Here is a 24,067-nt window from a genome sequence, read left to right as displayed (position 1 = left end):
GCACCTTTACCAATTTGGTTCACCCAATCTACATGTAGATTGAAGTCACCCATTATAACTGCTGTTCCTTTATTGCACACATTTCTAATTTCCTGTTTAATACCATCTCCGACCTCACTACTACTGTTAGGTGGCCTGTACACAACTCCCACCAGCGTCTTCTGCCCCTTAGTGTTACGCAGCTCTACCCATATCGATTCCACATCTTCCCGGCTTATGTCCTTCTTTTCTATTGCGTCAATCTCTTCTTTAACCAGCAACGCCACCCCACCTCCCCTTCCTTCATGTCTATCCCTCCTGAATATTGAATATCCCTGAACGTTGAGCTCCCATCCCTGGTCACCCTGGAGCCATGTCTCTGTGATCCCAACTATATCATAATCATTAATAACAATCTGCACTTTCAATTCATTCACCTTGTTACGAATGCTCCTTGCATTGACACACAAAGCCTTCAGGCACTCTTTTACAACTCTCTTAGCCCTTATACAATTATGCTGAAAAGTGGCCCTTTTTAATGCTTGCCCTGGATTTGTCGGCATGCCACTTTTACTTTTCTCCTTAGTACATTTTGCTTCTACCCTCACTTTACACCCCTCTGTCTCTCTGCACTGGTTCCCATCCCCCTGTTGTGAATTGACCTCCTCTCCCCTAGCCTCCTTAATTTGATTCCCACCCCCCAACCATTCTAGTTTAAAGTCACCTCAGTAGCCCCCGCTAATCTCCCTGCCAGGATATTGGTCCCCCTAGGATTCAAGTGCAACCCGTCCTTTTTGTACAGGTCACGCCTGCGCCAAAAGAGGTCCCAATGATCCAAAAATTTGAATCCCTGCCCCCTGCTCCAATCCCTCAGCCACGCATTTATCCTCCACCTCATCGCATTCCTACTCTCCCTGTCGCGTGGCACAGGCAGTAATCCCGAGATTACTACCTTTGCGGTCCTTTTTCTCAACTCCCTTCCTAGCTCCCTATATTCTCCTTTCAGGACCTCATCTCTTTTCCTACCTATGTCATTGGTACCTATATGTACCACGACCTCTGGCTCCTCACCCTCTCACTTCAGGATATCTTGGACACGATCAGCAATATCCCGGACCCTGGCCCCAGGGAGGCAAACTACCATCCGGGTCTCTGGACTGCGTCCACAGAATCGCCTATCTGACCCTCTTACTATCGAGTCCCCTATCACAACTGCCCTCCTCTTCCTTGCCCTACCCTCTGAGCTACAGGGCCAGTTCAGTACGCGAGGAAGCCAGTTACATGGTCCCCATGTCTGCTGATGGGCCTAGAGCAGTGTGAGATGTGTCAGGGGACTGCTGAACTCTACCAGCAATGCAGAGACTGAGTGGTGGGACTGCTGACAGACCAGTTCACCCGTGGGAAGGAGAGCTTAGGCCCGCTCAGTGCAAGAGCGCTCTGCCCTCCTGAATGAGTTCTTAGTTCATTCAGACCATGAACAGCTGTGAAGGCTGGTCGGTTTTATTGTCAGCATCTGCTTTCACTGGAGATGGCTCCTGAGAAGTGGCCTATGTTTCCAGGGTCTCATATGAACTTCTGTGATCAGAGGGCAGGGTGGCCCTGCTGGGGAGAGATCGGTGGATAACTTTGGTCAAAATTGGAATTAGGATCAGAATCAAAGTCAGATTTATTATCTCTGACATAAGTCATAAAACTTGTTTCATGGCAGCGTATAGTAACAAATTATTGTAAGTTACAATAAAAAGTAAATAAATGAGTAGTGTAAGAGAGGAATAGTGAGGTATTGTTCATGGGTTCCTGGACTGCTCAGATATCTGATGGCAGAAAGGAAGAAGCTGTTCCTAAAACGTTGAGTTTCTGCCCCCAGGCAGTGTTGGTCTTCTGGATGTTGAGTTAATGGGCAATCCAGTGAAGGTGTCAAGAAATGTACTCAAAGGAAAAATCCACAAACACTACTTCTACATTCACTTGTCCAAGTGCATTAGAGGGACAAGTGAACCAATGTTACTTTCTCCTCCCAAGCCAACATCCTGAGTGTTGAAGCCAAAGTTGACTGACAGTCAACTTTGTTGGGCAGTTCTCATCACCTAGCACCAATCTTATGAAACAGACCCTCTGGCTTGTGCCCTGTCACGGGAAAGTAGAAAAGGTACAGGCTCAGATCCACTTAAAGGATGCAGCATCCCCATTGACTCCTTGCATTCTCTGGCTCATAACCATCAAAGTAGACAAGAAGCATTGGGAATGGTATTGAGAACCACAAGGCGAAGCTCTGGGAGCCCATAGCGTTGCTTATTTCATAAGCAATAAAATTAGCACAGCTCCTTACAAACTACAATGGAGAAGTTCTGTAGAAGGGTCCTTGACCGGAAACATTAACAGACATCCCACCTCTCCCGGACGTTCCTGGAGTCTCCCGCATATTAGTAGTGGCTCCCTGATGCCCGCAAATTATATACAAAGTTCTGGAAATCAATTTTTTTGCGAGCGAGAGAGCACATGAGAGTGACCACGAGAAAGCGAGAGAGAGTGACCACGAGAGAGAGAGAGAGAGAGAGAGAGAATGAGAGAGAGCGAGCGCGAGAGAGCGAGCATGAGAGAGAGCGAGAGAGAGCGAGCGTGAGTGACCACGAGAGAGAGAGAGAGAGAGAGAGAGAGAGAAAGAGTGCACACCATGGCAGAGTGTTCCAAAAAAAGAAAATATAAAACGTACGTCACCCCAGAATACACTAAAGTGTACCCCTGCCTAATAGGGGTCAAAATAATGACAGTGTTGCTCACTGCACTGTTTGCAACAGTGACTTTTCTATTGCCCAGGGTGGGTTAAGACTGTTAAAGACATGCTGAGGTGAGTTTAACAGGTGACATTCGTTCATTAACATAGCTAATGTTATTTAAACTAGCTGGCTAGCTGCTAAGGAGCTACTCTATTGCAGACATCCCACCTTTCCGGGAGTCTCCCGCAAATTGATGGTGCTACCTCCCTGAAGTGAGTTTTTGCAGGGTGGGATATCTGCATTAAATGATTTCATTTCACACAGATGGTTCTTATCTGCCTGCATCATTCCAGCTTTTGTTTCGGGTTCTAACATCTGCAGTTTAATTTGTTTTCTTGGAAAGCTGAAACATTTGGTGATTGATGTCAACTTCTGCTAACCCTTCAAACTTCCCACAGGAAGCCCTAGTTAGTGGTCACTGCCGGAACTGCTGGTTGATGGGACAAATAATCTAGCCCAATGTTTCCTAATGTAGGGATTTAGGATTTGTAGTTTCATGCACATGACAACATGAAATACTGGAATTATTTTTAGTCTTTATCCTTTTAGCAATGTGGATCTTTGCCCAACAAAATTGGATTATTAATCTTTTAAAAAACACTGCTTTATAAATTAATCTTTTATTAAAACAATGCAAAATTTCCTCATCCCAATGGCCCATCTCACCATTCTTATATTTGATATCAGTTTCTTTTGTTGTTTAATTTGGGTCATGACTCTTTGATTTTAAAAAAAAATCCTCTTTTAAGAGGTTACAGATCAAATTGAATTTTCAGGATTTTATTCCATGATAAACTCCATACTTCAAAGTTGAATTTATTGTTAAATTTGCAAGTAAGTGAATGCACAGTTGCAATAAAACCTTACCTGCAACAGCATTACAGGCACACAGCCCGTGACGAGACAAGACAACCATAAACTAAACGTAAATTAGACACAGTTTTTTGCAAGAGAGAAGAAACACAATTAGAACAAAAAGTTAATTTACATCTTGTGATCACTGACCTTAGCAAAAGATTTAGGGACTATTAACAAAAAGTCACAGTACTGGCATTTTAACAAACTAAAATCAAGTATCTCACTCCAGCAGAGTACTGGTGAACCTGTAGAGCTAAAGAGCTGGTTAGGGAATTTATCTTAGAAATTTATGGAGAACAATTTCATAGAAACAGGCCAGAAATTTCCCCTGACTGCTTCCTAGACAGACTACGTAAATCTAGTGGCCTAAAGCAGCCTCCATTGTAATTTCTTACAATTCCATGGAAAGTCCCCTGAACTGATGAAGCTCTCTCAAATTTACTGGGAATCCAGTCTCCAAATTTGGGGATACAGAAAGGAAAGATTGAAAGAATATTCCAGCAATTCTAATTTCCTTCTTTTAACTTTCCTGACTGTTGCAATGTTTTCCAGTTCATCTGGTGAAACTCCAGCTACTGCTACTGATTCATAAATGGAAATGGACCAAAAATTTTCTGCTAAGTGACACCCCTGCCAGTCCAGAAGTGTGACTAGGTGAACAATGGCTTGGACGTCAGAAATGAGTGTTCAGGTGATGACTAGGCAAAAAGAAACAAGCTCCAAAATCAACTGGTCACTCGACCATTCAAAGGTGCAAAGCTCAATGATCTGGACTCATCTTAGTCCATCCAACCAGCAGTGTGCTGGATGCAAGCTGGAAGTCAGTAGGTTTACCACTTCCTTACAGTGGTAAGGAAGGCAAATTCAATGTTAGCATTCATTTTGAGAGGACTAGAATATATAAGCAGGGATACAAAGCTGAGGCTTTATTAGGCGTTTGGTTAAAAGAATGAGGGGGGATCTCATTGAAGCCTATTGAATATTGAAAGGACTAGAAAGAGTGGATGTGAATCAGAGTCAGAATCAGGTTTAGTATCACTGGTATTTGTCATGAAATTTGTTGTTATGCAGCAGCAATACATAATAATAAAATAACTGTAAATTACAGTAAGTATATACAGTACATTAGAAAGTTAAGACTGTAAGACATAGGAGCAGAATTATGCCATTCAGCCCATCGAGTCTGCTCCATCATTCCATCATGGCTGATCCTGGATTCCACTCAAACCCATACACCTGCCTTCTCTCAATGACTTTTGATGCCCTGACCGATCGGGAAACCTGCAACTTCTGCTTTGAAGATTCTCACGGACTTGGTCTTCACCACAGTCTGTGGCAGAACATTCCATAGATTTACTACTCTCTGGCTAAAAAAATTCATCCTTACCTCTGTTCTAAAAGGTCGCTCCTCAATTTTGAGGGTGTGCCCTCTGGTTCTGGACACCCCACCATGGGAAAACTCCTCTCCGCATCCACCCTGTCTAGTCCTTTCAACACAACACCACACGGAGTGGTGAGGAAAGCAGGAAATCAAGTGGTAGTTGAATTTCCAACTGGAGTGCAGTATGCAAAAAACACCACACGTAGAAAGTTCAACACAAGAGAGACTTTTGACAAACAGGAGGAAATTCAAGGATTTGACAATGAGGTACCGGGACAGGAGGAAAATACAATGGACATTTATGGACAAGCTCAGGTTCACAGTGAGCAAAAGCCATTACCAGACATTGAATGCAAAAGAGAAACCAGTAGAGAGACCTCAAACAACCTCTGAATTTTAATGATTTTGTCTTGAAGTAGAGCTTTAATTCATGAGTTTTGAAACAATGAAAACTGTTGTAAGTTGAAAATGAAGTCTTCATTTTCAGAGTTATAAAGCTGAAACAGAAAACATGTTGGTTATAGTCATGCTTATCAAAGAATAAGCATGACTATTCTTTTAAATCCCAGAGCTGTCAAATGCACTTCATATGACGAGCCGTTTAATCCTGGAATCATTTTTGTGAACCACCTTTGAACCCTCTCCAATGTCAGCATATCCTTTCCAAGATAAGGGGTCCAAAACTGCTCTCAATACTCCAAGAAAGGCCTCACTAGTGCTTTATAAAGTATTAACATTACGTCCTTGCTTTTATATTCTAGACCTCTTGAAATAAATGCTAACATCGCATTTGCCTTCCTCACCACTGACTCAACCTGCAAAATAGCCTGTCAGGAATCCTGCACAAGAACTCCCAAATCCTTTTTGCTTCAGGTTTTTATATTTTCTCTCCATTTAGAAAATAGTCAACCCTTTCATTTCTTCTACAAAGTGCATGACCATACACTTCCTGACACTGTATTCCATCTGCCATTTCTTTGCCCGTTCTACTACACTGTCTAAGCCCTTCTGTGGCCTCTCTACTTCCTCAAAACTAACTGTCCTTCCACCCATCTTCATACAGTCCTCAAAACTTGCAATAAAGTCATCGATTCCATAATCCAAATCATTGACACATAACGTAAAAAGAATCAGTCCCAAAACAGAACCCTGATGAATATCTCTAGTCACTGGCAGCCAACCAGAAAAGACTCCCTTTATTCCCAGTCTTTGCCTCCTGCCATTCAGCCATAGTTTTATCCATGCTAGAATATTTTCTGTAGTACCATGGGTTCGTAGCTTGTTACGCCCCCTCATGTATGGCACCTTTTCAAAGGTCTTCTGAAAATCCAAGTACGCAACATCAACCAATTCTGCTCTGTCTATCCTGCTTGTTATTTCTTCAAAGAACTCCAACAGATTATCAAGCAAGATTTTCCCTTGAGAAAACCATACTGACCTCGGCCTATTTTATCATGTGCCTCCCAAGTACCCCGAAACCACATCCTTAATAGTTGACTCCAAATCTTCCCAACCACTGAGGTCAGACTAGCTGGCCTATAATTTCCTTTCTTCTGACTCTCTCCCTTTTTGTAGAGTGGAGTGACATTTGCATCATTAGCCACCTCAGAAACCACAAAGCTAAAATGGAGACAATCATTCTTGATGCCAAGTGTCTGTACAAGAGGAGAAAAGGAGTCAGCATAAAAAAGTCTACATTCAACCCAGTTGTTCTTTCCAAGTCCAGCTCTATCTCTGGACCTTTTAAAAGTTTTTGAGTACGTTGTGCATTCTCGGTTCAATGCCATCACTCCCCAGCTTCTACATGACTCACTTATCTGTTAATTCTGACCAGAACTGCAATAAATATTCTTAAACACCAGTGCAGTGGAACACAATGTGCGAGTCACGGAAGACAGCCAGATTGTAAGAGATTTCTTTTGAATCCATCCCAGGGTCTCGGATAAGGCAGTAAGGGTGATGTTAACAGGAGGTCCCATGGCTCAGCTGCTTCTACGCATTTAATAAAACCATCTAATTCACAGTTGTTCTTTTGTGAAATCTGTCAAACATTTACAGTGTCAGAGCACAGCACTCCTCATTTTAACTAAATAATAAGACTGTAGCAATGAATTCTACAGATTAACCACACTTTAGCTAAAGAAATTCCTCTTCATCTCTGTTCTAAAAGGACATCCTTGTTGTCGTGTATTGAAGTGGTAAGTTTGGTTAATGTAGTTTGATACTTGTCAGGTACAGTAATGATGTCATCAGTTGGGGACAGAACAACACATGATGTGAGGGAGCATGGCAGGGAGAAGGAGAAATAAAGACACGTTCAGAGCATGAAGCATTGAGTCATTATATCTGCAGTATCTAATTAAGTACTGAGATAGGTTGCAAATACACAACAGTGGCGACGAGGATACAGACTTTGAAAGTAAGTTTAACATTAGTTGATGAGAATGGAGAAATTTGGGATCCAACACTTCCAATGATTTACGGAGCCTGCTACACCAGGGCCGAGATGGACGTGCTGGCTCCACCCATTTGAACTTTATGCCGACGGTAAAGGACTGATAATGGATGATAATGTAACAGATAATACAAAACAAAGAAAGAGAGCACTACTTTTGCACCTTGCAGGAACCAGATGTGCAGGATATACCTTCAACACTACCAGACACAGGACAAATCACAGATTACATGGCAGCAGTGGAAGTGCTGAATGCTTACTTCATTCCCCAGGTCAACACTGCACTGGCCTGGCAGCACTTTCATCAGCTTGCCCAAAAACAAGGGGAGATGGTTCAACAGTTCTCTACTCGCCTTCAGCAGGCAGCAAAAGACTGTAAGTTTCTAATTAACATGGACAACCAAACCAGGGATGCCATAGTGCAGAAATGTAACTCAGTTTATGTGCGGAGAAAACTGCTGGAGAATATGCAGGGTCTAACACTTGCCCGCACACTGGAAATAGCAGCACAATGTGAACAAGTAGAGGAACAATTGTCAGCCGTGTCACTCCAAGGGAGCCAGCCAGAGACCGTGCACCATGTTTCACACCATGAGGGTACAATACACGGCAAAAAGACAGAGGGGGAAAGAAAGTCTCTGAGTACAGAGGATAGGAAATGCCACAGAGGTGGAAACACAAAACACCTGAGTAGAGACCCAAAGTGTCCAGCTCGTGGACAGACATGCAGAAAATGCACTGGAAAAGACCACTTCGCAAAAATGTGCCAGACAAAAGGATTAAAATCCCAGAAAGTGAACAATGTTGAGGATGGACAGAAGGAACTTGCGTTTATTGTTAATGAAACAGTCATCTGAAAAAATTACTTTGTGTAAAGAGTGTAAATCTCCACATGTTAGATTCAGGAGCCAGAAGTAACATACTAGGTGAAAATGTGTGGGGAAAACTTATGTCAGAGAAGGTAAAGTGTCATTCATATATTTCTAAGCAGAAGAGAAAGGTGTATCCATATTCATCTAGCACATCACTGGGGGTTGAGGGGGTGTTTGAATGTCAGATCAGTATTGGAAACAGAACAGACCAGGCAGAGTTCATCGTGATAAAAGGCAACGGTGAAACGCCCCTAGGTAGAGTAACAGCTCCAAAACTGGGTGTGTCAGAGACTGGAGAAAATGTGTCAGTAGTGACAGATGTTAAAGAGTCACTTAGGCTGCCGTACCCAAAAGTGTTTGAAGGGGTAGGAAATTTGAACACTAAGCAGATCAGTCTGTACGTTGAGCCAAAGGTAAAGCCTGTGGCCCAGCCACTCAGACACATACCTTACAACTTAAGGGAAGCTGTTGAGAAAAAAATGTTGAACAGCCAATGAAAATGGACATTATTCGGAAAATTGAAGGCCAACTCTTTGGGTTAACCTGGTAGTAATTTTACCAAAACCCAACAAAGTCATCAGAATGTGCCTTGACATGAAATGGAAAAGTGAACCAATTGTGAGGGAGGGATATCCCATTCCAACTGCAGATGAGATATTGAGATTGGGTTATCACCACCAGCTAGAACTAACTCCAGAATCTAGAGAGATATCCACATTTGCTTTGCATAATGGAGTGTATAGGTACAAGAGACTGATATTTGTTGTGTCATCAGCCAGTGAGCAGTACCAGCACGAGATAGCAAGTGCTTTAGCTGGAATTGAAGGAGATGAGAACATCTCAGATGATGTGATTGTACATGTGCCGTACCAAAAACTGCATGGTTAGAGACTGCATGCTGTCTTACAGAGACTGGCAGAGTGTGGACTGGCACTGAACCTGGAGAAATATCAGTTCAATGTGGGCAGACTAGTTTTCATGGGAATTCTCTTGTCACAGAAAGGCATCGGACCAGCTGAGGAGAGAGTGCGAGCAGTGATGGAGGCTCGTGAACCACAGAACACCACAGAAGTGAGGAGATTTTCATCCTTACCTCTGTCTTAAAAGGTCGCTCCTCAACTTTGAGGCTGTGCCTTCTGGTTCTGGACACCCCACCATAGGAAAAATCCTTTCCACATCCACCCTATCTAGTCGTTTCAACATTTGGTAGGTTTCAATGAGATCGCCACATATTCTTCCAAATTCTAGTGAGTACAGGCCTAAAACTGCCAAATGCTCCTTCATTTCCTGAATCATCCTTGTGAACCTCCTCTGGACTCTCTCCAAAGACAATACATCCTTTCAGAGATATGGGGCCCAGCACTGTTGACAATACGTTAAATCCGGCCTGACTACTCTCATCTACAGTTGGAATGGATTATCTGTCCCTCACAATTGCTTCAGTATTATCTCCTTGCTTTTATATTCTATTCCCTTTGAAATAAATGTCAACATTGCATTTGCCTTCTTTACCATAGACTCAACCTATGAGTTGTTAAGTTAAATAATAGTGCAGAAAGAGGAAAAAAAGTAGTGAGGTTGTGTTCATGGATTCATTGTCCATTCAGAAATCTGATGGCAGAGGGGAAGAATCTATTCCTGAATTGCTGAGTGTGATCCTTCAGACTCTGTACCTCCTTCCTGATGGTATCAATGAGAAGAGGATATGTCCTGGGTGATGGGGGTCCTTAATGATGGATGTCACCTTTCTGAGGCATTGCTCCTTGAAGATGTCCTGGGTGCTGGGGAGGCTAGTGCCCGTGATGGAGCTGACTGAGTTCACAATTGTCCGCAGTATATTTCGATCCTGTGCAGTGCCCCCCTCCCATTCCAGATGGTGATGCAACCAGTTAGAATGCTCTGGAATGGAGTCAAGTTAGGAAAAGGGGAAGTACAATGAGATCTTGGTGTCCTTGTTCATCAGTCACTGAAAGTAAGCATGCAGGTACAGCAGGCAGTGAAGAAAGCTAATGGCATGTTGGCCTTCATAACAAGGGGAATTGAGTATAGGAGCAAAGAGGTCCTTCTGCAGTTGTGCAGGGCCCTGGTGAGACCACACCTGAAGTACCGTGTGCAGTTTTGGTCTCCAAATTTGAGGAAGGACATTCTTGCTATTGAGGGAGTGCAGCGTAGGTTCACAGGGTTAATTCCCCGGATGACGAGACTGTCATATGTTGAAAGATTGGAACGACTGGGCTTGTATACACTGGAATTTAGAAGGATGAGAGGGGATCTGATTGAAACATATAAGATTATTAAGGGATTGGACACACTAGAGGCAGGAAACATGGTCCCGATGTTGGGGGAGTCCAGAACCAGAGGCCACAATTTGAGAATAAAGGATAGGCCATTTAGAACGGAATTGAGGAAAAACTTTTTCACCCAGAGAGTTGTGGATCTGTGGAATGCTCTGCCTCAGAAGGCAGTGGAGGCCAATTCTCTGGATGCTTTCAAGAAAGAGTTAGATAGCGCTCTTAATGATAGCAGAGTCAAGGGATATGGGGAGAAGGCGAGAATGGGATACTGATTGTGGATGATCAGCCATGATCACAGTAAATGGCGGTGCTGGCTGGAAGGGCCGAATGGCCTACTCCTGCACCTATTGTCTATTGTCTATTGTCTCTCCATGGTATATCTGTAGAAATTTGTCAGTATCTTTTGGTGACATAGCAAATCTCCTCAAACTCCTAGTGAAGTATAGCGGCTGTTGTGCCTTCTTTGTAACTGCATCGATATGCTGATCCCAGGATAGATCCTCAGAGCATTGCAAGGACGTGGCTGGGGACGAACTCAAGAGCAGAACACAGGCACGGAGACAGGGTCGTGAGGCGTTAGCGCAGCTGCAAACATGGAACAGGTATTCAGGAGAATCTTTACACAGAGACAAGGTTTACGTAGATTATCCAGGGAATGATGTGGAGCTTAGAACTGACAGTCCTAAGGAATCAGGAAACGAGGTTTACACACACTAGAAAAGACCAACGAACTGGCAAAGCATGACAGTGACACCAAGGTTCTTTTTCTTTTTCAATCTTTTTATTAATTTCAAAATATAGAAACAAAACATAGCAATAATACAGATAATATGAGATGTATTGTTACATTTAAAAAAAGAGTAATTGCAAAACCAAATAGTGGAAATTACCAAAACTCCCATACATGTAGAACTGATTACGGATAATATAAAGCAAAAAGAAAGAAAAAAGACAAAAAAAGAGAAAAAAAAACCCATCCCAAAAGAAAAAAAAGCAACTAAACTAAACTAAAAGACTTGAGCAAAACTAACAACTTAAAAATGGAAAAGAAGAAAACCTCAGCGTCGACGCCTCCACTCCCCTCCAACAACAGTACAGAGAAATAAAACCAGTTTGGAAATGATCAAATTACATCAAATGAAAATGCTGAATAAATGGCCTCCAAATTTTTTCAAACTTAATAGAAGGGTCATAAACTGCACTTCTAATTTTCTCCAGATTCAGACACACCATAGTTTGTGAAAACCAATGAAATACTGTAGGAGGGTTGATCTCTTTCCAATTCAACAAAATGGACCTTCTAGCTATTAAAGTAAGAAATGCAATCATCCTTCGTGATGAAGAGGTTAAATTGTTTGAGTCTATCATTGGTAGTCCAAAGATAGCAGTAATTGGATGAGGTTGTAAGTCTAGATTTAGGACCGTTGAAATAATATCAAAAATATCTTTCCAATATTTCTCCAACAAGGGACATGACCAAAACATGTGAGTTAGAGAAGCAATCTCAGACTGGCATCTGTCACATATTGGATTAATATAAGAGTAATAACGAGATAGTTTATCTTTGGACATATGAGCCCTGTGAACTACTTTAAACTGTATCAACCTATGCTTAGCACATACAGAGGATGAATTCACCAACTGAAGAATTTTTTCCCATTTTTCAGTTGGTATATTAATCTCAAGTTCTCTTTCCCAGTCAGCTTTAATTTTATTAGAGGCATCAGGACATAAATTCATAATTATATTATATACAATTGCTATTACACCTTTCTGAGAAAGATTTTTCCAAAGTGTCCATTGGATATGGGTGTGGAATATTAGGAGAGACAGTAATTAAAAAGTTTCTAATTTGTAAATATCTAAAAAAGTGAGATCTGGGTAAGTTATATTTATTAGAGAGATGATCAAAAGACATAAAACAGTTATCCAAGAATAAATCGCGAAAAGATATTATACCTTTGGTTTTACAATCAAAGTAAGCTTGATCCATCATGGAAAGTTGAAAAAGAAAATTTGATATAATGGGACTTGCTAGAATGAATTGATTAAACCCAAAAAATCTTCGGAATTGAAACCATATACGTAAAGTATGTTTAACTATTGGGTTATTCATTTGTTTATATGATTTAAAAGAAGTAAAAGGAAGTAAAGTTCCTAAAACTGAACCCAAGGAAAACCCTTGTAATGAATTAGATTCAAGATTTACCCAATGAGGGTTTAAAGATGCGTCCAAATCTTGTAGCCAAAATTTTAAATATCGAATATTAATTGCCCAATAATAGAATCTAAAATTTGGGAGGGCAAGTCCCCCCTCCTTCTTAGATTTCTGTAAATATCTTTTACCTAACCTAGGATTTTTATTCTGCCAAATATATGAGGAAATTTTTGAATCTACGTTATCAAAAAAAGATTTTGGGATAAAAATTGGAACCGATTGAAATATATACAAAAATTTAGGCAAAATGATCATCTTAATAGCATTAATCCGACCAATCAAAGACAAAGAGATTGGGGACCATTTGGTAAATAAAAGTTTAATCTGATCAATTAAAGGTAAAAAATTAGCTTTAAATAAATCTTTATATTTTTTGGTAATTGTTATCCCTAAGTATATAAATGAATCAGTAACCAATTTAAATGGTAAACGTCCATAAATAGGTACATGCTTATTTAAAGGGAATAATTCACTCTTACTAAGATTCAATTTGTAACCAGAAAAGTTACTAAATTGAGCTAACAGATCTAAGATAGCAGGAACTGACTTCTCCGGGTTAGAGATATATAACAACAAATCATCTGCATATAATGATAATTTATGTATTTCATTTCCACGGGTAATACCAACAATATTTGGCGAGTCACGAATAGCAATTGCTAAAGGTTCAAGAGCAATATTAAATAATAAAGGACTAAGAGGGCAACCTTGCCTAGTACCGCGAAAAAGACGAAAAAAAGGAGATCTATAATTATTTGTACAGACCGAGGCTACCGGGGAGTAATATAACAATTTAATCCAAGATATAAATGTCAAATTAAAATTAAATTTCTCAAGAACATTAAATAAATAAGGCCATTCAACTCTGTCAAAGGCTTTCTCAGCATCTAATGAGATAATACATTCCGGGGTAGTAAGTGAGGGGGTATAAACAATATTCATTAACTTCCTAATATTAAAAGATGAATAGCGATTTTTAATAAATCCGGTTTGATCCATGGAAATAATTTGAGGTAACACCTTCTCCAGTCTAGTAGCTAGAATTTTTGAAAAAATTTTTGAATCTACATTCAGAAGAGATATCGGTCTGTAGGATAACACCAAGGTTCTTATCCTCAGTTCGCTGACGGAAAGCAGGTGTGTTGTAATTAATGAAAACTGGGAACAATTGGAAATCAGATGAGAGGATTAAGACCTAATCAAGGAGATATTAGCAAAATGGGGCATTGCTGGGAGGGACCATGACACAGAGATGTTGACAGCTAGGAACTTGAAATTGCTCACCCTTTCCACTACTGATCCCTGATGAGGACTGATGTGTGTGTCCCCGTTGGGCACGTGGCCAAGTGGTTAAGGCGTTCGTCTAGTGATCTGAAGGTCGCTAGTTCGAGCCTCAGCTGTGGCAGCGTGTTGTGTCCTTGAGCAAGGCACTTAACCACACATTGCTCTAGTGTCTGTGCGAGGAGTGGCGCCCCACACAGACTTCCAATCTGCGCCTTGTAAGGCATGAGAATGCCTGACGCAGGCCTCTCATGGTCTGAGTCGACGTTCCCTCCCTCCCTCAAACATGGAGAAGACTAAAGGTACCTTGCTATATCTCCTTTTCTGGCAAATGTCAGAAAGTAAAACCATATCATTTACAATCCTGTTGTCACGATAGAGCATCAGATTAATTGAAATTACATTGCAAATTACCATTACCATTGATAATGCCTATTTCTACTTTTATAATTTTGCAATTCTACCTCTAGCTCACTTTATCTACAGCCAACTCCATCATTCTTGTTGTTGTCATCTCCAGATGACTATTCAACACATTTCTAGTTGTGCTGCCTTATTCTACATTTGTATATTACAGGGCAAATAAATAACATCATGCATTTTTTGTCTGATATGATACAGAGAGACAGATTTACAAATGAAAACAAAGGAAGATCTGAACACAAGAGATTCTACAGATGCTGGAAATCCAGAGTAACACACACAAACTGCTGGAGGAACTCAGGGGTCAGGCAGCCACTATGGAGAGGAGTAGAGGGTCTCAGCCTGAGGCAGGAGGAAGCCAGAATCAGAAGGTTAAGGGAGGTGAAAGTGCTAGTGAGGGGGAAGGTAGGTGGATGGAGGAGGGGGGATGAAATGGGAAGCTAAGAGGTGTAGTTAGAAAAGGTGAAGGGATGAAGAAGGAATCTGATAGGAGAGGAGGTTGGGGCATAGAAGAAAGGGAAAGAGGAGGGAGTACCAGAGGGAGGTGGTAGGCAGGTGAGGAGAAGAGGAGGGGTAAGAGGGGAATGGAAAAGGAGAGATGGGGAGTGGGGTGAAATCAGCAGAAGAAGGAGAAATCGATGTTCATGCTGTCAGGTTAGAGGCTACCCAGATAGAGTACGTCGTGTTGCTCCTCCAGTCTGAGAGGGGCCTTCTTGTGGCAGTAGAGGAAGCCACGTCAGAATGCGGATAGGGAGTGTGTGGTAAAAGGGTTGCCTCTGGGAAATCCTCACTGTTGCGGATGGAGCAGTTCCAGTTTGTACTTCTTCCCCTTCCTGCCTCCACTCTTATCCAGCTTCTACCCTCTTCCTTTCCAATCCTGATGAAGCATCTCAGCCCAAAGCATTGACTCTTCATTTCACTCCGTAGATGCTGCCTGACCTGCTGATTTCCTCCAGGATTTTGTGTGTGTTGCACAGGAAAGTCTGATCAGTCTTATTAGCCTGTTGATGAGGGAACTGATTTTGGTGAGTAACCACAAGTTAATTAATATGTAAAAAAATAATAATTTCAGACAATGGATTTGTTAGGATCTTGGTGTATTATTGTATTTCTAAGGTATGTTGTGTAGGACTCGATGTTAATATCCCTTATTTGCACTCCTGAGACATGCTGTCTAGACTCCGTGGGGTGGCCAAGTGAGTGGTGGCATCTTCTGGGTTATCGTGGGTGACCTCTTTGCTCAGTGTTTCGCTGATAGGCCCACGACACCGCCGAAGGGTTCAGCAGTGAATCCCGGCATCCCGGGCTCACCCCCTAGGTGCCTTTCAGTCACTTGGGGGCCCAGATGGAATCCTTTCTCTTCATCCGGAGCCACTGACTACCCTTTTCAGCAGCTCTGGAGTGGTCTTTGACTACTTGTTGGTGTGTCTTCCCTCACACTCCCAGCTCCCGGAGTAGCCTTGATGTTGATGTGGCTACAAATCCTCTGCAGCCTACTTCGACCGGTCGGACCCTTGCTTTCCAGCCACGTTGTTGCGCTTCGGCTGCAAGCTCAGCATACCTCAGCTTCTTGCACTCGTAGGCCTCCTCCACTGCATCCTCCCAGGGCACTGTAAGCTCGATGATGTAAATGAGATGGAGTGAGGCCGACCATAGCACAAGGTCTTGTCTGACGTTGGTTTCCGCGATTTCAGTTGGGAAGCAGAGCCTCTGGCCTAAGTCTGCCACCATCTTCCAATCACGTGCCCCGCCTAGCCGCCCGGTGTCTGGTCTCGATGTATCGAGTCTGGCTTGTCCCTTACCTTCCCAGACAAACGCTGTTAAAGGCCAGTAGGATGAAGGGGGAGGGAGAGCGTTGAGCTGCAAGACACCGTAGCACCTGGTTGTGTATTGGCCTTGAGTAAGGCTGGTCTTGCAGCCCACCAGAATGTGCTTTAGTGTTGCTGAAGTTGGGCAGAGGGAGCATGTGGGGTCGTCTCCATACCACTGGCTGAGATTCATGGGAGACGGCAAGACATCGTCGGCAGCCCTGATGGTGAAGCTCGCTCTGAATGTCCCCATCTCCCACAGCTCTTTCCAGGAGATCTTTCTTTTCTCCACTGCCTCCTATCTCATCCATTGTCCTTGCCTTGCCTGAGCGACGGCCTTTGCGCACCTTGCCGCCTCCTCCTGCCAACGTATCTCCTGCGTCTCTGAGGCGGAGCAGCCTTGTTCTGGGCTGGTGTACTGTCCCCAAGGCCGAGACCGCTCCTCCCTTGCTGCACTGGGCCCACGATGTCCTTGTCCTTGAGTGCTGCCTGTGCTTGCTTGGTTGCTTCTGATGGAGTCCATTTCCTCCCAGTAAACAGGATGTGGGCAGCTTGTGCTACAAATGGATCACTCGCCTCTGAGATAATGGAATTGTTAGGATCTTGGTGTATTATTGTATTTCTAATAACATTAATTCACTTTTTTTGTTGTGTCAAGTTCTTGCTAAAGTCCTAATGATGTCATTAGCATTGAGATAGTTAATCGTTTTCTGTTGATCTCACTGTGTAGGGTATTACTGAGAAAGGAGTGTGGGTTTGATGAAGTAACTCCATTCTATGAATTCCCCTGTTCAAGAGAATTAGAATATAAAAGCAATGATGTAGCGCTAAGGCTTTATAAGGCATTGATCAGGCCATACTTGGAATATTGTGAGCAGTTTTGGGCCTCTTATCTAAGAAAGGATGTGCTGGAATTGGAGAGGGTCCAGAGGAGACTTATGAGAATGATCATGGGACTGAAAGGGTTAACACTTGAGGTGGGTTTAATGTCTCTGGGCCTGTGCTCACTATTGTTTAGAAGAATGAGGGCAGAATCTCATTGAAACCTACCAAATATTGAAAGGTCTAGATAGAGTGGACAAAGAGAGGATGTTTCCTATAGTGGGAGAATCTAGGACCAGAGGACACAGCCTAAGAGTAGAAGGATTTCCCTTTAGAACAGAGATGAAGAGGAATTTCTTTAGCCAGTAGGTATGGAATCCATTGCCACAGAAGGGCTGTGGAAGCCAAGTTAATGGGTGTATTTAAAGCTGAGGTTGATAAGTTCTTGCTAAGTAAGGGTGTCAAAGGTTATGGGAAAAAAGGGAGGAGAATAGGGTTGAGAGGAAAATAAGTCAGCCATGATTAAATGGCAGAGCAGACTCAATGGTCCAAATTGCCTGATTCTGCTGCTATTTCTCAAGGTCTAAACATTGTTGGGTTGCCTTAAACAAGGGCATCATTGCTTTCCGGTTGCCTGACTGAGTTGACTTATGGCCCTTTACCTACTGTACTTCCTTCTACACATTTAGCACTGTACCGGGAAACATAGGGTGACTCAGTCTTACGATGGAAAGTACCACCACGTAGAAGTAGTGATATGACAATTGAGGGGGGGGGGGTGTTTCTTTACTGATTTTCTCATTATGATGTGACAAAAATGAGTAGAGTGTGACGTTCAAATAGTGATTCAGCAGTCCAGAGTCTAGACCCTTCAGTGCTGCCTCCTCATACGCGAAGTAGAAAACTTTAGTGTGGCTGTTGTAATCTGATTTATGGTGTAGAGTGGAGGGTGACATAAAGTGTTTGGGTTCATTTGTCTTTTCCTGTTCTGATTGATTTTTTTTTCGCATCGCCTATACTCCTCTGCACCTTAAAGTCATTTGCTTTTCATCTTGCTGCAACAGTTTAATTTGCAGACGGGTAGCTTCAGCACCACTATAGTAGTTTCTCATGCGTCGTACTTCAAAAAAAATCATTAGCCTGGATTCTGAGTTCGGTAACTGAGAAACCACATTAATGGTTAAACTTACAGAAAGACCCTGCTGCCACCCAGCACACATGTACATCCTGTCTGAATCCCCTACCAACTCCCCAATTCAGAGATACGCTCTCACCCTGCACTGTGGCTGTTTCCCATATTTGTACTACTGTTTGTTTTTATTATAATAGTGTCAGTAACATTATACCTTCTTCCATAAACATGCACCTCACACTTCATGTCGACCTGTCAATCTTCAGGCCATGTCACACAGGGACTTATGCTAATATTTTGTGACTGTATGTGTTGGACCATAACTATATGTACTGTGAATTGCAGCTTGGCCCGAGAAGAATGATGTCTTGTTTAGCCGCATGCAGTTGTATGGTCGAATGACAATAAACTTGAACTTAAAAGTTGACAGTAAATATTCAGTCAGCGCTGTAACATTAACTTCCTCGATCTTTCCATTATTTTAGACAAGTGCCATCTATGGGTGATTTCTGGCATCCTGCAAACTGGAATCATCTAGCAGGCTAATAAAGCCTATCAAAAAGAAGTATCCACAATGCAAATCTGAAGTAAAAATAAAAACAGACTATAATTAACTTTACACTAATTTTCATTAACTTTGGAAAGCGTGAAATAAGGATACCTTTTGTATTCAAGGAGAAATTTAAATATCATAAACAAACTTACAAGTAAACTAGTGTTCATTGTTTTAAATATTTACAGAAAGTTTTAATACAAAATGGAGCAAGTGACAACTATAGTCATTAAATGAGTTACTCCGGACCACATTCAATAACATTTAATTTCTTCAACTGCTCTTACAGTGAGAATGCATTGAGGTTTATGTCAAACCATTGATTGCCAGAGAAGACTGCAACTGGCACTGTGATGTGGAGCCGAGTTTAAGTGACTGAGATCCTCTAAAGTCCCAAATTTAAATGAACAAGTGCAGGTGCTGCACGTGACGGTCAGTTTTACAGAATGGCGATGTCAGGTCCTCTCCTTACCTTTGCAAGTTCTGGGCTGTTATTTTCGTGCACCAGAGGTGGTCACTGTGAAAGTTTATTGCCCGAGCTACCAGTAGTTCCCTCTGCATATTTCCGCTTTTGGTGGCTAGTTTGTTCATTCTGCTATGAAAGTCTTGCTGAAAATATTTGCTTTTGCATTTGCAATGTGGATTTTTCCTTTAAAAATGTTTCTTTGGCAAATCCACCATTCCACTGTTTGGATGATGAGTAATTTGTTTCTGGAATACTCAGTATTTTGGCATTTTCACTTGTAAATGCCACTCCCTCTCCACACATCACTTAGGTGGGAAACATATCATCACTAATGGTGTTCTCATCCTTGTCCTAGTTTTGTGGGTGTGTTTCTTATGTGAGGAGGCAGTCATCAAAATACACACTCAGTGGCCACTTTATTGGGTACACCTGTACACCCGCTCATTAATGCAAATATTTAATAAACTGATTATGTGGCAGTAACTCAATACAGAACATGGTGCAAAAACACACAAAAAAAAATCCAGTGAATGGCAGTTCTGTGGGCGACAATGCCTTGTTAATCAGAGAGATCAGAGGAGAATGGTTGAGGCTGAGAGGAAGGTGACAGTAACAGATAAGCATGCCTTACAATAGTGGTGTGCAGAGGAGCATCTCTGAATGCACAACATGTCGAACCTTAAAGTGGATGGGCTACAGTAGCAGGAGACCACAAACATACACTTAGTGGGCACTTTGCTGGGTACAGGATATGCCTAATGAAGTGACCACTGTATGTATATCGGAATGTCCCTCCAGCCATTCTGAAAGAGTGTGCAATGTAAACATTAGCACATAAAATGTTTTCTAGTTTGAGCAGGTGGACAATCTAAGACATAAAGCAGCCAAAGTGGACAACTTATTTGGCATGGATGTTTGGCCAAGGGCCTGTTTCTGTGGTCATTTACTCTGAATTACATTAAATAGAAATAGATAAATAGCGCAAAGGATGACTCGTGAGTGAGTGTACATGGACTGTTCAGAAACCTGATTGTGTGGTGAGGGGGTGAAGAAGCTGCTCCTACGTTGTTGAGTGCGTCTTGAGAGCTGCTTTAAGTGGCCAATTAAGTTACCAATGTGGTTGAGGAGGAAGTCAGGGCACCCACAGAAAACCCATTTGATCACAGGAAGGCAGTGCAACAGCATACTGTTCGAATCGGGGGTCAGTAAGGAACCTGGGATGCGAGGGCTGTGAGACAACTGCCCCACAAGCTGCACCACTGTTGTGCCTGACACTTCATCTGGTTCTGCCCGGCTGTGAAAAGCGTGCTGTTGGTGCCTCACGATGGTGCAGCGACACACTGACTTCATCTGAAAATACTGCCTTGGCGAACATCAGAATGTCCCTGGTACAGATCTTCCCACCCAGAAAAGGAGGGCAATATTTCAATAGCTATCATTTTCCCTTTTTGAAAATATTCCAATATTACCTTTGGAAAGGCCAGCAGCAATTTCTTCAGTGTGTCAGATTTTAAGGAGCAGAACACTGAGCAGTTTTGTTGGTGTCTCTCTATCACTTTCAGCATTTTAACTGTTCTCTCACCAAGGCCCGATGCCTCATCTTCCAAAAGCAGAATTTCCCGGTGGTCAAGCATTTTAATTTCGATTCCCATTCCCGTTCTGACATGTGGGTCCATGGCCTCCTCTTGTGCCACCATGAGGCCACCCTCTGGGTGGAGGAGCAACACCTTCTCTGAGTAACAGCTTATCTGGGCAATACCTTATACATTTGAGTTTGGGTAGCCTCCAACCTGATGGCATGAATATCCGTTTCTTCTTTTGGTAAGAAATGTTTTCCCTCCTTCTCCTCTCTTGTTTGATTCCCTGCTCTGGCCTCCTACCTCTTCTCACCTGCCTATCACCTCAGTCTGTCGCCCCTTTCTCCTATGGTCCACTCTCCTCCTATCAGATTCCTCCATCTCCAGCACTTTACCTTTCCTGGCTTCACTTATCGCCTTCTTCCAACTTCCTCTCCTCCCACCTTTTTATTTTTACATCTTCCCCCTTCTTTTCCACTCCTGAAGAATGATTTCAGCCCAAAACATTGACTCTTTTATTCCTCTCCATAGATGCTGGCTGACCTGCTGAGTTCCTTCAGCGTTTTGTGTGTGTCACTCCAGATTTCCAGCATCTGCAACACTTCTTGTGTTACAGATGCTTCTTGGTTGTTCTTTATCTAACTGATATTTGTCTCTTCAAATGTTGAAGGGTTCTGGGAATTTTACAGATTAGATTCTAAGGGACATAGCAACAATTGTTTCTTGGTTTGGAACCATTCCTTCCAATGTTCTTTGATAGACCTTTAACAAGGTAACCACTATTTTCAGACCTCAGTAGCGTGTTTTCTTTATGGCGTAGATGTTAAAGGCTCACAGGTTTGGACCATACATGATCTAAGCCTCATGGAAAATGAAACTTTGCTTATCATGTTAGTAGTTCTTGCATTTCTTTTTGCTTTGTTCATTCACTAATTTTTTTTATATTCTCTGTCTGACTTTCATTGATTTTATGATGGTTCTTGGATTTACTGAGTATGTCTGCAAGAAAATGAATCTCTGGGTTATATTCAGTAACGTATATGTACCTCCAGGTTCAAGAACAGTTACTGCTTCTCAACCATCAGGCTCATGAATCAAAGGAGATAACTTCACCTCTCTTCATTTGCCCCATCACTTAAATGTTCCCACAACTAATGGACTCACCTTCAAGGACTTTTCATCTCATGTTCCTGATATGTATTGCTGATTTATTTATTAGCATTATTTCTTCTTTGCATATTTGCACAACTTATGTTTTCTGCCACTCTGGTTGAATCCCCAAGTTGGATGGCCTTCCATTGATTCTGTTATGGTTATTATTCTATAGCTTTACTGAGTATCCCTAGAAGATAATAAATTTACTTTGAACTTTGAACCTCGGTTTTAAGAGCAGAATTAGGCCATTCAGCCCATTGAGGTTCAGCTGTTTCTATTTGAATAATGGATGATTTGCTAGTCATAGAACACTTTCCTCCAGTCAAAGAGTAAAGGCAGAAAGTCCAATGAATTCATTGCAAACTTCATACATGGTCTGGTTTAGAGTTTTCCCAGTCATCTCCTGTTGCCTTTGCCTGGTGTGTATATGAATTATTCATCATGGAGGTGGCTTTGGAAGTTCTACTCATGCCTTTATCATTCCTTTAACAACAGTTACCACACTCTAATTGCAGGTGTGGTAACCTGCAATTGAGGAAAAACAGAGCTTGAATAGAACTCCCCATAATAATTGCAGGTGCAGAAAATCTGAAATTTTTAAAAATTGCTGGAAATACTCAGTAGTTCAGCAGGGAGTCTGTGGAGAAAGAAAAGCATGTGTTCACATGGATTTCATTGGTTGTAAAATGCTTGGAGAAGGATGAGAAAACACTGTAAGTAACACACACAAAGTGCAGGAAGAAATCAGCAGGTCAGGCAGCATCTATGGAAAGTGCCCAATTCTAATCCCCTCCGACCTTCCCCTCCCAAAGGAGGGTTTCAGCCCGAAACATCGACTGTATATTTCTTTCCATAGATGCTGCCCGGCCTGCTGAATTCCTCCAGTATTTTGTATGCATTACTCTGGATTTCCAGCATCTGCAGAATCTCCTGTGTTTATCAAACTGTAAGTTTTTGTTTGTTTCTTAACATTGGACAAGACCAGTCGTGAACTTTTGTTGCAAAATTTCCAATGATCAACCTGCTCCTAGTGGTACCATAACTGTATAATTGGTTAAGACATCATTCACTTGTTTGATTAATGAGCTGGGCAGCCAACCATAGTAACTCAACGATGGAGTTAACATGTTGTATATACATAGAAGAGTACAATGCAGGAACAGAGCCTTTGACCCTCAATGTTTGTTCTGGCCATCATGCTTATCTGCTTGCACATTAGATTAGATTAGATTATGAGGACATGTAGTCCTCTTTTATTGTCATTTAGTAATGCATGCATTAAGAAATGATACAATATTCCTCCGGTGTGATATCACAAAAACACAGGACAGACCAAGACTCAAAAACTAACAAAACCACATAATTATAACATATAGTTACAACAGTGCAACAATACCATAACTTGATGAAGAACAGTCCATGGCACAGTAAAAAAGTTCAAAGTCTCTCGAAAGTCCCACACCTCACGCAGACGGGAGAAGGAAGAAAACTCTCCCTGCCATGCCCAACCACAGTCCGACTCTGAGTTGTCCGAAAACTTCGAGCTCTGATCAGCCCTCCGACACCGAGTACCGAGTGCCATCTCTATCCGCACGCTTCAACCTCAGCCTCGGTTGCCAGCAGCAGGCAAAGCCGGGGATTTTGGGGCATATGGTTCATATCCCTGCCATTCCCTGCCAGTCCATGGGTCCATCTAACTGCTTTGTAAATGCTGCTAGCACTCCTGGCAGCAAGGTCCAGCATCCATCACTCTCTGTATAAAAATCTAACCTTGGAAATCGCAGAATCAGAATCAGCGTCTGCAGTACAGTGCAAAGACATAAAGTGACCATAAATTACAAAATAAATAAACAGTGCAGGAAAAAGAATAAGAGGTATCACTTGTGGGTTTATGAACTGCTCGGAAATCTGGCGAGGGAGGAGAAGAAGCTGTACCTGAATTGCTGCTGGACCTCCTCCCTGATGGCAGCAACAAGAAGACGTCGTAAGCAACTCACACAAAACGCTGGAGGAACT

At 42.2% G+C, this 24,067-nt stretch overlaps 1 protein-coding gene across 1 annotated transcript in view; it reads left to right on the top strand.

Moving 5' to 3' along the window:
- The window catches only part of rmi2 (RecQ mediated genome instability 2), a 95,090-nt gene that overhangs the window by 10,220 nt on the left and 60,803 nt on the right, over positions 1 to 24,067 (top strand). Inside the window, exon 2 of the transcript XR_011887287.1 lies at positions 15,466 to 15,563. The gene's annotated coding sequence lies outside the window, so the exon portion shown is untranslated. The remainder of the gene's footprint in view (positions 1 to 15,465; positions 15,564 to 24,067) is intronic.

The sequence above is a fragment of the Mobula birostris genome, chromosome 9 (genome assembly GCF_030028105.1).
Source record: "Mobula birostris isolate sMobBir1 chromosome 9, sMobBir1.hap1, whole genome shotgun sequence".
NCBI classification, from domain to species: domain Eukaryota; kingdom Metazoa; phylum Chordata; class Chondrichthyes; order Myliobatiformes; family Myliobatidae; genus Mobula; species Mobula birostris.
Note: the sequence above shows the minus strand (reverse complement) of the source record. Positions and strands in the feature narration are given on the sequence as shown.